This window comes from Marmota monax, unplaced genomic scaffold, assembly GCF_021218885.2.
Source record: "Marmota monax isolate L192 unplaced genomic scaffold, Marmota_monax_Labrador192_F-V1.1 WCK01_AAM20220418_F8-fsc00183, whole genome shotgun sequence".
NCBI lineage: Eukaryota > Metazoa > Chordata > Mammalia > Rodentia > Sciuridae > Marmota > Marmota monax.
This window is the reverse complement of record NW_026694841.1, coordinates 2,896,489-2,908,665: the sequence shown is the minus strand read 5'-3', so window position 1 is coordinate 2,908,665 and position 12,177 is coordinate 2,896,489.

Genomic DNA, 12,177 nt, shown 5'->3' with positions numbered 1-12,177 from the left:
CGGCCTCAGGCACTGCCCCCCACGATGAGTGGCAGACTCTGGGCCTCTGGGTCGTCAGTGTCTCCCCAGTCTCCAGGGGAGCGGCCCCTCCTGTAGCTTCGCCTGGAGTCTGCGTCTAGATAGGAACCTGGGACAGTCACAGGACTTGTTTATCATCATTATTTTGTCTGAAGGACAAAATCCCTGTCCTGTGCTGCCTGTTGTCCGGGTCCAAAAATAGTCGTCCTATCTTTTTATGGGGGGGGGGGTTGTTAATTGTTGAATGTGAGAATAAAGATAGTCCCTGTGCATCAAGGTCAGAAGCAAAAATTCAGCAATTCTACATCCATGTTTTTATAATGGTAAGATATAAATAACGTAGTATCACCCTCTTAACCCTTTTATCCTTTTTAATTTTTAAAATTTTATTTTTGTAGTTGTAGATGGACAGAATGCCTTTATTTTATTTGTTTATTTTTATGTGGTGCTGAGGCTTGAACCCAGTGCCTCACACACGCTAGGCAAGCGCTCTGCCTCGGAGCCATTTTAAATGTTCAGTTCGGTGGCATGAAGGCCACTATCCATGTTGGCTACATTCACCACCCACTCCCTTCCACTTTCCTCTCCCCAAAATGAAACATTTTCTCCATTAAACACTAATTCCCTATTCTCCTTTCCACCCAGTCATGGTGCATCCAGTCTCTGAATTTGGGGATCTTTGGCTGGACATGGTAGCACATGCCCACAATCCCAGAAATTCAGGAGGCTGAGACAGGAGGATCACAAATTCAAGACCAGTCTCAGCGACTTAGTCTAAAAGCAGCTTATTATGCACAATTTAAAATTGAGATGGTTTCTTATTTAATGAAGATCTGAAATTAGAATTCAAACCCTTAGACTTAAGTCTTGGCCATTCCCATTCCTGGATGAAATTTTGTCTCTTAACCCTACTTCTCTATTCATAAAATGATATTAATAATATCTAATTCATATGTTTTGTTCATTAAGCAGAGTTAATATGTAAAAATGACTGATACATTCTGGTCATTTAGTAAAAGTCTATTAAATATGAAAAAAATAAAAATAAAAGCAGCTTATTGAGATTCTATCTCTAAATTAAAAATTCAAAAGGGCTGAGGATGTAGCTGAGTAGTTAGGCACCCCTGGGTCCAATTCACATTTCCAAAAATAAATAAATAAATGGGTTTGGGGATTTTACATATTTCTCCTTTTGTGTCTAGCTTAAAAAAAAACTTAGCATAACATCTTTAAGCTTAGCTATGTTGTAGTATGAGTCAAAATTTTCCTTTTTAAGGCCAAATAATATTCCACCACATAGCCATACCACAGTCAGTTCACCTGTTGGTGGACACTGGAGTTTTACTGCCTCTTGCTGTTTATGAGCAATGCTGCTGTGAATGTGGGTGTGCATACACCTGTCAGGCCTCTGCTTTCAATTCTGTTGGGTACGTATCCAGAAGAGGAACTTCTGGATCACTCGGGGATGGTCAGTGTGCAGTTTGAGGAACAATCCTTCCCGCCAGCCAGGCACACATCTCCCAGTTTCTCCAGACCCTGCCAAGGCTCATCCCATGGTTTTGGGAGTAGCCATCCTAATGGGAGCGGGTGTCTGCATATGCAATCTGCGAGCGTTCTTCTTCACCTTCAGAAGCACGGGCCTCCCAGATGGGCAGGGTCGGCAGCAGGTTCTGTGCTCTCCCAGCTCAGCCTGAAGGGGGCTGAGGCCGCTGCCCTACAGTGCGGCTGTGGAACCCCTGGGCCATCCTCCGGTCCCCATCACAGTGCCCAAAGATCCCCAAGTGCTCCATACGTGGTGCCTAGAGGGGGCCTGGTGGTAGCAAGTGGGCAGCTCTGGGGCCTGCACGGTTGGTGTGTCTGCAGGGGAAGAGGGTGGGAGGAGGCTGGGGTCTCCAGGGAGCCAGCTCCCCAGGGCCTGGGTGTGAGACTCAGGAACTCAACCTCAGGAGCTGTGGGAGCTATGACCACCGTGACCAGAGTGGGTGGGGCGAGGAGCATTTGAGAAGAAATCAGGAGGCCAGGAGGGCTGAGGGTGGAGGGTGGTCTGGGGTGGTGAAGGAGGCAGAGGGCATTGGTCAGGGTTCCTGAGGAGCGGGGCCAGCAGGGGACTGCTGCCTCTGTAGAGATCTACACATACACATGAGCTTTATGGGGAGGGATTGGCTTATGAGACTATGGAAGGGGACAAACCCCAGGTTCTGCCGGCTGCAGGCTGGAGACCCCAGAAAGTAGGTGGAGTGATGGAGTCTGAGTCCAGAAACCTGAGCGCCAGGGCTAATGGTCCATCTCAGTCTGAGGACCAGGGAAGATGAGATGAGGTGCCCTAGCTCGAGAGGGCAGGCAGGAAGCAGGGCGTGTGTGTGCGTGTGTGATTGTGTGTGTGTACGATTGTGTGTGTGTGTGTGTGCGAGCGCGCACGCACGCCTGTGTGGATCTTTCCTCTGCCTTTTGCCGGGTTCTAGCCCTCGTGGATTAGACGATGCCCCATGCGCGTTGGAGAGTCGTCGACTCCAATGTCGTCTCACCCTGAAACATGCTCGCGATACTCCCAGAAGTCAGTCTGCTCGCGGTGGCCCACTCAGACCCGCACACGAGTTAGCCAACCGGGTGGGGCGGGTGGAGGGCCCCTTGGTTACCTTCGCCACCTCCGTCTGTGGTGCTGGCCAGGCCCCGGGAGAACCTGCTGGCTCACACACACAGCAGCCTCTCTCCGGCAACAGGTGTGAGAAATTCATCCCGTGTTTGGAAACTCGCAGATTATGTGAAAATAGACACACATGGGAGAGGGGAGAGGCGCTGGTCTCAATCTGGGCAGAGAGATTCCATTTCTGGGATCTGAGAAGGAGACACGAGGCATCTCTGCAGAAGCGCGCGTTGCTCATCTTGGCGGCTCAGGAGGAGAGGCGACCCAGCCCCTGCCCGATGCCCTGGGCTTCTCCATGCCCTTTCCCTTTGGCTTCCTGAGTGGAAATGGCAGCTCCGCCTGGGCTTGGCGCGGCAGGAACGAGGACGCCGAGGAGACGGCAGCCTCCGTCTGCTGGTCTCTGGAGTGCCAGTGGATTCTGTTCTCAGATCCCAGCCTGCCTCTGGGTAATTGGCAAACATCGAAGTGCCATTTGTCACGAACATTAAAAACATTTGAAGCGAATGTGAGTTTCAGGCGCATGGTTATTATCTAAAGGATATAAACCTTTACATTTCATGAGCTGAGAATTTTGGATACGTTGAAGCAATGCGGAGTACGTAGGGGACTTTAAAAACAGCACTCGCAGTTAGGGAAGGGAATCGAGCAAGATGTGACTGTATCGATGGCCAGATTTGTCCCCACCCATGGGTTCCAGCAACCCAGGACATTTTAAATCATTAGGATGGCCTTCAGGGCTCCCGGGGGGTCTGTAAGCCCTGGGCAGTGTCGGATCCGCGCCCTCCTCCGGTCGTCCCCCTGCCTTGGGCCTTCCCTCTGCCTCTCAAGGACTCACGCTTCACTTCTGGAATGTCGCTTTCCCCTTGTGACGGCTGCTCTCCTGTTCGAGCAGCCGTGACCGATTTCCAAGCAGTTTGCTCCTTGGAGCATCTCCCGGCTTTTCAAGAGCCCCTGGACGTGTGACGGACTGGGTGGGGAGCAGCAAAGAGCGTCTGCCACTTGGTTCCTGATGATGTTTCCCGTCGGTCCCACTTGAAACGTGGAGTCCTGCTCAAGAGGGGAAAAAGCCCAAAAGCTTATGGAAGAGTGATAGCAGTGGTGAGGGGCCTGTCTTGTAGTTGAATAAACAGCCCTGATTTAATAAGATTCAGTCACAAGAGGCTCAGAGTTTGAATTTCTTGTGTATTTTGAAGCATGGCTTAAATATAAGGAACCTAACTGATCCCTTCCTAACAAGCAGAGCCTACAAAGTTCCATGGAAAGAAATTTACCATGTGGAAAAAAGAAATGTTGAAAAATACAATTGGGTTCACTGTTTCTCAGCAGAAAAGGGACTAGAGAAGGGACCTGGCCAGATTCCAAAGAGCAAGGCCCAGCGGAGCCCGTCGCCCCACTCTGAAAATACAGGCTGGGCTCTGGACATGTCTCTTCCCTCGTCCTTTGCTCTGCGGCAGCAGGTGAGGAGCTGGGGACGGACCACAGCGGGGACCTAGAGTCAGTCCACCCAGGTCTTAGAAACAGGAGATTCGGGCCCCGCTCACCTGATTGGCTTGTGGAGTGTTCTCGACGCCATTATCAGCACTGGGAGGCCTGGTGAATGACGGACGCTCACGCTGCTGCCTCCATGGGGCTCACCTGCCCCTAGGACAGATGCCCAAATAGCACGGGTGGTTTCATGTCGGTTCCTGCCAGTGACCTGCAGCAGAGACTGGGAAAGCTGAGGACCTGCGGACTCGGCCTGGGTTGAGGGTGGGGAGGAGCCTCCCCGAGGAGGCCGTGTTTGGATGTTTGGAGGCTGCACATGTGCACGAGGTGGGGAAGGGAGTTCCTGGCAGGTACACAGTATGTAAGGGGACCCTGCAGCAGAAAGGAGCATCAGGCAGCCAGCAAGCCAGGGCCCAGGAGGGGAAGTGCCTGCAACTTGTAGTGAGGTGGGCCCTCCAGGGCCCACGGCCGATGCTACCTTGTGGCAGCAATATCTGGGCTGACCTCTGCGTTCCCGCAACTCCCTAAATGTTCTTACTGGTGAGTCCAGCAATGCCAGCTGCAAGACCTTGGAGTGCAGGGGATGCAGTCGTGTGGCCACGGAGCGGGTGGCCCTTCATCCACCAGCCACAGCTGTAGCCGGCCCCTCTCCCTGTTGGCGGCTCTGGGGAGGAGGGGACAGCGTCAAGGAGCTGAGGAGTGCCTCCTTCATCCCTGGCGTCTGTTCCCTGTACACCATCTGCCCCAGACAACAAGCCCACGTCTTTCTTCTTGTTCTTCCTTCTCCACTTCTTGCTTGGACTGAGGGAGTGGAGGAAGTTGGGTGAGCCCTGCAAGCTTTCTGCAGAAGAGAGGGGCTGACTGCCGGCTCGCTCTGGGCTCCAGTCGCCCGTCCTGGAGGTGCTGGCTCCATGCTGGGTGCTCCATGCTGGGTGCTCTGCAGGGCTGGAGCAGTGCCCGCCTGGGCTTGGTGCTCTGTCCTGGAGGGCAGACACTGACCCAGCAGGCTGAGGGTGGAGAGGCTTTACATAGACCCTCACAGTCACCTTGATATGGTGCAATTTAAGGACTCCTATCAGCAAATTGGACAGAGGAGCGGGGTCGTCAGCGACACGCCATATGGTCTTCGCCAAACCATTTGGGCTGCTCTAAGATTTTCTATTCCCAGTTGTAAAACTGAGCTAATAGAATCTGCCACCTCACCGGGATATCACAGGCGCGCTTCTGAACGTCTGTAAATGCCTTTGAACTCCTCGGGAAAAAAAACATGCCACCAAATACCACGTTAAATCCATCTAAATGTCATCCTAACCCCGGATCTTCATTTCGAGAGCGGGGATTTAGGGCTTATGTGGATGCGTTTATTACAGTTCCACAGCAGTGACACACGGCTGATGGCCCGAGTTGTCTTTTCTTTTCTTTTCTTTCTTTTTTTTTTTTAATAAGATTGTGAAATACACCACCAGGTTGAGGCTAGGAAATTTTTCCGCCTTTCTCTATACGGAGAACAGCCTGTGTGTAGGAGGCTTTCTGTGGACACCTCGGTCCGTCCTCGGTGGCCGGCCCCTGGGCTCCCAGCATTCTCTTGGCGCCCTTGAACCAGAGGCAGGAGCAGCGGGTCTTGGCTCCCACGTCTCCAGCTGTGCTCCAGGGATCATCTCCCCGCTCTCACGCCGCCCTGCTTTTCTGTGGGGAATGGGGGGAACCGTTTTACAGACACATCTGCGATGGCTCGAGGTTTAGAAAGCCGTGACTGTTTATTGGACTCCCTGATACAGCTTAATTATACCGACGTCCACGTGTTTACTTCGGAGATTTCCAAAAAGAATAGAGAAGATCTAGCAACCCCAAATTAGTTTAGGAACCAGCATGTCCCTTGCTTTAAGGAACACAGTAAGCATTTCAGAAGAGCATGCCAGCTCTATCTGACTCCCTCTTCAGTGACTTCAGAGAAAACAGCAGCAGTTAAGCAATGTTTGCCAAGAGCAGATCTGGGGATGGGTGTTGATTTTAAAAAGAGAAGGGAGGGGAGCGCGCTGCTCACTGCAGGTCCCAGGCTCCTGGTGGCCTGGTGGTGACACAGTGACACGGAGGCAAAGGCCTGTTTCTCAGAGACTTCTGAGCAGCCGTGGCCCTTCCTTGACCTCCCTGCTGATGAGGTCCCTGATGGTGGAAGGACCCAGGTGTCTCTGTCCACCCAGTTCTTTTCTGACACAGGAGGTACAGCTCCCCAGGTCTGGTGGCAGGAGGCGGAGGGAGTGCTTTGCTGCGTGAGTAGGTCCTCCCCTACAGCAGGGACGGTCTGCCTCTGGCTCTGTAGGACCTAAGGAAACGAGGGTGGAGGCATCTCCCACCTTGACACCAAGGGCCCCCCACACCTCTTCAACCTCCTCTCTTGCATATTTGGTCAAACGTAATTAACAGGCCGAGGGCTGCTCGAGAGTCTGGTTTGTTTACAGAGAACACGCTTCCTGGCACCCCAGAGCCCAACAGCCAAGAAACCATCTTTTGTCATAGGCATCTCGACATCCGGGGCAACCCCGCGCGTTGGCCCGGCCTCCCACCTGCGCCAGGCTCCAGCTGAGCGCTGCACAATGGCTGGCTGTTCAGTCGGCCTCCGTCTTCCCAGGGCCATGAGCTTGCTGTCTGCACCCCGGGGAGCTGGAGGCTGGGCAGCTGATCCACCCCCACCCCGCCCTTGGGGATGTTTGAAAACCATAATTTTGTTTTATAGGTCACAGGTCAGCCCATCCACGCCAGTCCCTGTAATTGGACAGGACGGGCTTTGTGTGGCCCAATTACATCTTTTCTTTGGGACCCAACGGGAGCCATCGATTAGTGCCGCGCTTGTGCCTAGAGCTGACCTGAGCCGCTCCAAGGCCGACCTGCCCCAAACGCCCCGCTATGACTTCACTCCCAGGAATCTTAATGACCAAGCATTACTGTGACGGGTGTCTGCAATAGCCTCGGCTCACCCCACTGGCCATCTTGGGGGAGCCCTCCGCCCGCCTTCTGTCCCCTTTGCTGCTGCCGCAGAGCAGTGCCTAGAAGGCCCCGGCGGCCAGCACTGAGGGGGCAGCATGTGGAGGAGCAGCCCCTCAGCCGGACCTTCCCTGAGCCACCTCCTCCCATCTGGCCCATTTCTGAAAAGGCAACGGGAAGGCCTCAGGGGTGTCCTGAACCTGGTGTCAGCCTCACCTTCCCCGTGTTGTGAAGCGGCGAGTCACTTGGCTCACAGTGCCTCCGTGTCCCCAGCTGGAGAGCAGCACTTGGACTTTCTGTGAGACTTAGATGAAATGGAGAGAATATAGTCAGAGCACGGGAAGGGCCTGTCTTATGGCAGGTCGGTGACCTTGAGGCAGAGCCTGCAACTTCCTACGCAGAGGAGCCACCCTGTAATCCCAGCTACCCAGGAGGCCGAGGCAGGAGGACCACAAGTTCCAGGCCAGCCTCAGAATAGAAAATAGAGAGGAATGGGGGTGTAGCTCAGTGGCAGAGCACCCTGGGTCCAATCCCGGGTACTGAGAGCGAGAGAGCTGCTACCCCCTGGGCCATTCGGGACAAAGATAGGTACCTTGGAGCGGATGTTCCTGTTCATGTGTCTCTCCTGCCAGGTCTTCTTTGGGGACACAGTGCTTTAGTGGCCCTCACTGTCCTGCAGGAGGGGGCACAGGCCCCTCTGGCACTTCAAAGCTGCCCTCCGTTGTCACAGTGGTGTGCAGACGGAGTTCTGAGAGGAGGTGGCACATTTGCATAGGCGCCAAGAAGCCTCTTTGTCGGAAAGGGATCCTGACCAGACCCGCTGCCCTTTCCCGCTTGGTGATGCACAGGCGGGGCCCAGTGCTGGCGTGGAGCTGCTGGCAGGGACAGGCACCAGCGTTGCCAATGGAGAGCCCGCTCACTATGCGAGAAATGCAGGGACAGTGCCCGGGCTGCGTGGGGTGACAGTCCCCGCAGTGTGTGCTGGACAGCATTGGGGGGGGGGGTCACTGGCTTCCAGGGGAGCCACACAAAGAAAGGGGTCTGAGCTTGGAACCAGCTCATGGCGCATCCCTGTGATTCATCCTGCAAGGACGTTCTCATGGCCGTGGGCACAGGCCCAGGAGATGAGGCGGGAGTCTTTCAGGGCCCCACCCTGCCATCAGTGGGCAGTCCTGTTCATCCTTCCCCATATGAGCCAGCACCCACCTTCCTCCCCTTCATTCCTGAGCCTCCAGGGACCTGCGCTGAATAGTTACAGATGTGGTGCTTGTGGCCGGGGAGGTGTGTGGCCGGGGAGAGGTGAGAGTGGAGGGCGGTGAGGGCGCCCAGGAGGGGCACTGAGTAAGCAGTCGTCCGTGCTCTGCCGCCCCTGTGCACTTTGCCCGTCTCCGCCTGTCGTCCTGGGCCAGCCGGAGCATCCCTGGGGTGGGCCCTGGAGCAGCTGGCCAGCTCTGCAGGCCAGACGGTTCAACACAGGGAAGGAGTGGCCGGACTTACAAGTCACCAGAGCCTGTGGCAAGAACCAGGCTCAGACATGGCTTCCTGGAGGTGAATGGCCGATAGGATCCATCTCGGGCCACCAGATGGTCTTGAAAGCACGGCGGATGCTCTCCCGGGTCTGGCTGGGCTGCAGCCCGGAGGACTGTGGCCCTGCAGGGGCTCTGCTCGCTCCAGGATCCTCCCAGCCTCTCCTGCCACTTTCTCTCGGCCCTTCCCGCTCCCTCCTCCCTCCTTCCTCTGTGCCTGGTCCCTATAACCAGTGTCCGTAGGTCAGCTGTGGTCACCATCTCCATCATCAGGGTCATTGCCATGTATGCAAATGCCCCCAAACACCGAGCTTCATGGTTTAAAAACAAATGCTGTTGAAAAGAGGCACGTCAGGTGTCGGATGCCAGCTTCTGCAGGAAATGGAAATTTGGGATCATGTGTACTTTCCAATTATTCCAATTATTCTCCTACTAATTGTGAGGTACTAGCCCATCAAGTCGAAATGGATTTTATTCCCCATGCACCCCTCAAGTCCTTTCTGGAACAAGATGGGATGTAAAAATAAATCAAGTAAATAAATTTTGAGCATGTGCAGTCCAACCCTCACCCTTGCCAACGACCTCTCGACAGCATCTGGAGCCCGCTCCCCAGGAGCCCCTGGCAGAGGGGGCGTCCTCCGGAGGAGCCCTGTGACTCACTGCACTTCCACGCTCAGCTTCCTCCTGATGGCTTTCTGAAGGTCACTGACGCTCGCCAGGAGTGGGGACAGGGAGGCACACGCCTGTGCAGGGAGGCACCGTGTCCCCACCTGCTGGGATGGAAGGACACCAGGTCCGGAGGGCGGTGGCACCTCCTCTCTCCTGAGCACTGTTCAGCCTCACACCTGTGCTTTGAACAGTGGTGCCCTGGGCCCGCTTGGTGGTTCACCGTGGTCCCTCCCATGCCCAGGGGGAGGGGGGAGGCAGTACGGTGCTGGCTGATGCCATCAGTGTGTGTCAGTGTAGGGAAGTGGCCATGCCAAGGCCTGGGCTTTTGTCCATGGAGACGGGTTAAATTGCAATTTATATCTTGAAGTCCTGACCCCCAGGACCTCAGGACGTGACCTTACTTGGAAAGAGGGTTGTTGCTGGTGGGAGTCATTGAGACGAGGGAGTGGGCCCTCGTCCTGCAGGATTGTGGCCAGTCACGGGGCAGATCTGGACACACACAGGGAGAGCACCCTGGCCTTGGGCTGCTGCAGGCAGAGATGAGCAGGATGCAGCCACTGCCCAGGGAGGGACAGCCACCAGAATCCAGGACAGAGACCTGGGTCCAGTCTACCCTCACAGCCTCCAGGGCCCATCCCTGCCCATGTCTATCCCAGCCTCTGCCCCAGCACTTCAAGGGCTCTGGCGAAGGAGCGCAGCCTGTGGTGATTTGGGGGGCAGCCCTGGAGGCCCTGCAGACCCACACAGAGAGTGCGCTGGCCCTTCCTGCTCTTCTCGTAGCTCCAGCTGACTGCAATAGGGGCTCCAGCAGCGCCTCTGCCCCTCTGGAGGGCTGGGGCAAGGAAGGAGGTGGTGTCCCGAGCAGATCCTGGCTGTCCCCGCCCATGTCTCCCCCTCCTCAGTGCTACTCCCAGGATGTCCCCCTTTCTGCTCTTGCACTTGGGCTGACCCTTCAAGTGGGGGCCTGTGGATCATGGTGGGAGCTCTGTGAGGATGAACTGAAGTTCAGGCAAGGAACTGACCTTACCGGGAGAGTGGACATGGCGGGGTGTGGGTGCAGGAGCACTGGCTTTGGGACCAGAAAGGCCAAGCGGGAACCCTCACAGGGTCACTTACCTGCTCTGCTCTCCAGCAGGCCCTTCCCACTTTGGAGCCACCTGCCCCCAATGGGGTGGATGCCGCCATCTCTGGTCCTAGTGGGGGGAGTGGAGAGCTTCGTGCACCCCCTAAAAAATCTCTGCAGCTTCTTCTCCCGCTGACTCCCTAGGTGACCCCTAGGTGACTCCCTCTGGTCCCTATTCCCAACCCCACCCCATAAGGTGAGATCTGAGGTCCCTCTGGCTCTGAGGGGCAGGCTAAGTCCAAAGGTGTGTGTGCATGCCTTCATTCACGTTTGTGTGTGCGTGTGCGTGTGCGTGTGCATATGCATGTTTTATACACTTGTGTACGTGTGTATGTGTGTGCACATATGTCTGTGTGTATCTGTGTCCTTGTTTGTACACAGGTGTGTGTATGTGCGCATGTAGCGTGTGCACGTGTGCAGTGTGTGTGCTGTGTGTGTGTCAGCACTGGGAATGGGGGGATGCTCCCACTTCCAGTGGCTGGGAAGTCAGGATTCTGCCCGTACTTGATTGGGCGATTTCAGCGTGGAAGGCTCCGTCACCCCAGTAGAGCTGTCACTCTGCTTGGGCGAGGTTCCAGGAAGTGTGCAAGTTCTTACAGCAGTGTCCTTCATGCGGGATTTTCCATTTGGATGTGGGGTGGTGTTTCAGGAGTGACATGATTCTCCCTGGTAGCCACAAATGGGCATCTTTTTAAAACAAATAAGTGTCACTGTTTAACAGTGTGATACCAAAGTGACAGCGATCCGGCCCGGCCTGCTGAGAGAGCTTGTGTGTAGGTGATGTGGATGGCCCCCTATCTCTAGGACATTGCAGGCCGCTGTGCCCCTGGGGTCACCTGGCTGGGCTGTACAGTCTGCATCTGCTGACCACTCCTGGGCAGCCGTGGGCCTGAGAGGCGGTAGGAGGTTTCTGTCTCCCCAGCCACTGCGGACAGCACTGTAGGACCAAGGCCTGCTTCCTTGCACCCCACAGACCCTAAAAGCTGGCGGGGAGAAAGGGAGAGACAGAGACCGAGAGACATCGGGAGCAGAGAGCTCTGGCCACAAGCTATTTCTGTGCCTTTGAGAATTAGTCCCCGTGGCTTTCCTTAGAGAGAATGTGGTAAATTTCCACTCTCGCAAAGAAGATCTTCCTGCTCCCAACAGGAGTGTGCAGCTGCCCTGGGCCACTCTGGAGATGGCACAAAGTGTCAACACTGTGGACAGGAGCACGTGCTGGGCTTCTCAGCGGGTCCCCAACAACCACTCCGCTGTCCGCAGCCTGCCGTGCCACTCACTGCATGAGCCGCGCAGTCCCGGCTAGACTGCTGGTGTTGAAAGGAGCCGTGTCCTCCGTGTTCTAGGGCCCACAGCAGAGCCGAGGCCACATGCACCCCGAGGGCATGTTGGGGGTAGGGAGCCTTTTTTTGTTCTGTTTTTTTTTTTTTAAGCACGATTTTAAGGTCCCCAAGGATGTGCCCTGTCCTTGCCCTTGTGCTCACTGCTCAGCGCCCTCCACTCCCCCAGATCCGAACAGGGCGCGTAGGGAAGGTCTACCAGCGGAGCTTGCTCACGGGCAGGCAGGGTGAAAACAGGGAGGAGTTTATTCTCCCTGGGGAAGATTTGGGTCATTTTCTTCCAGAGGAGCCCTGCTTCCCTTGCTTCTCTCTTTTCTGGACTTGCACTTGTGACGTGGGACACAGAGGGGTGGGAGCTGCTGGGTTTCCACAGGCTGCTCACTGTGCCACCAG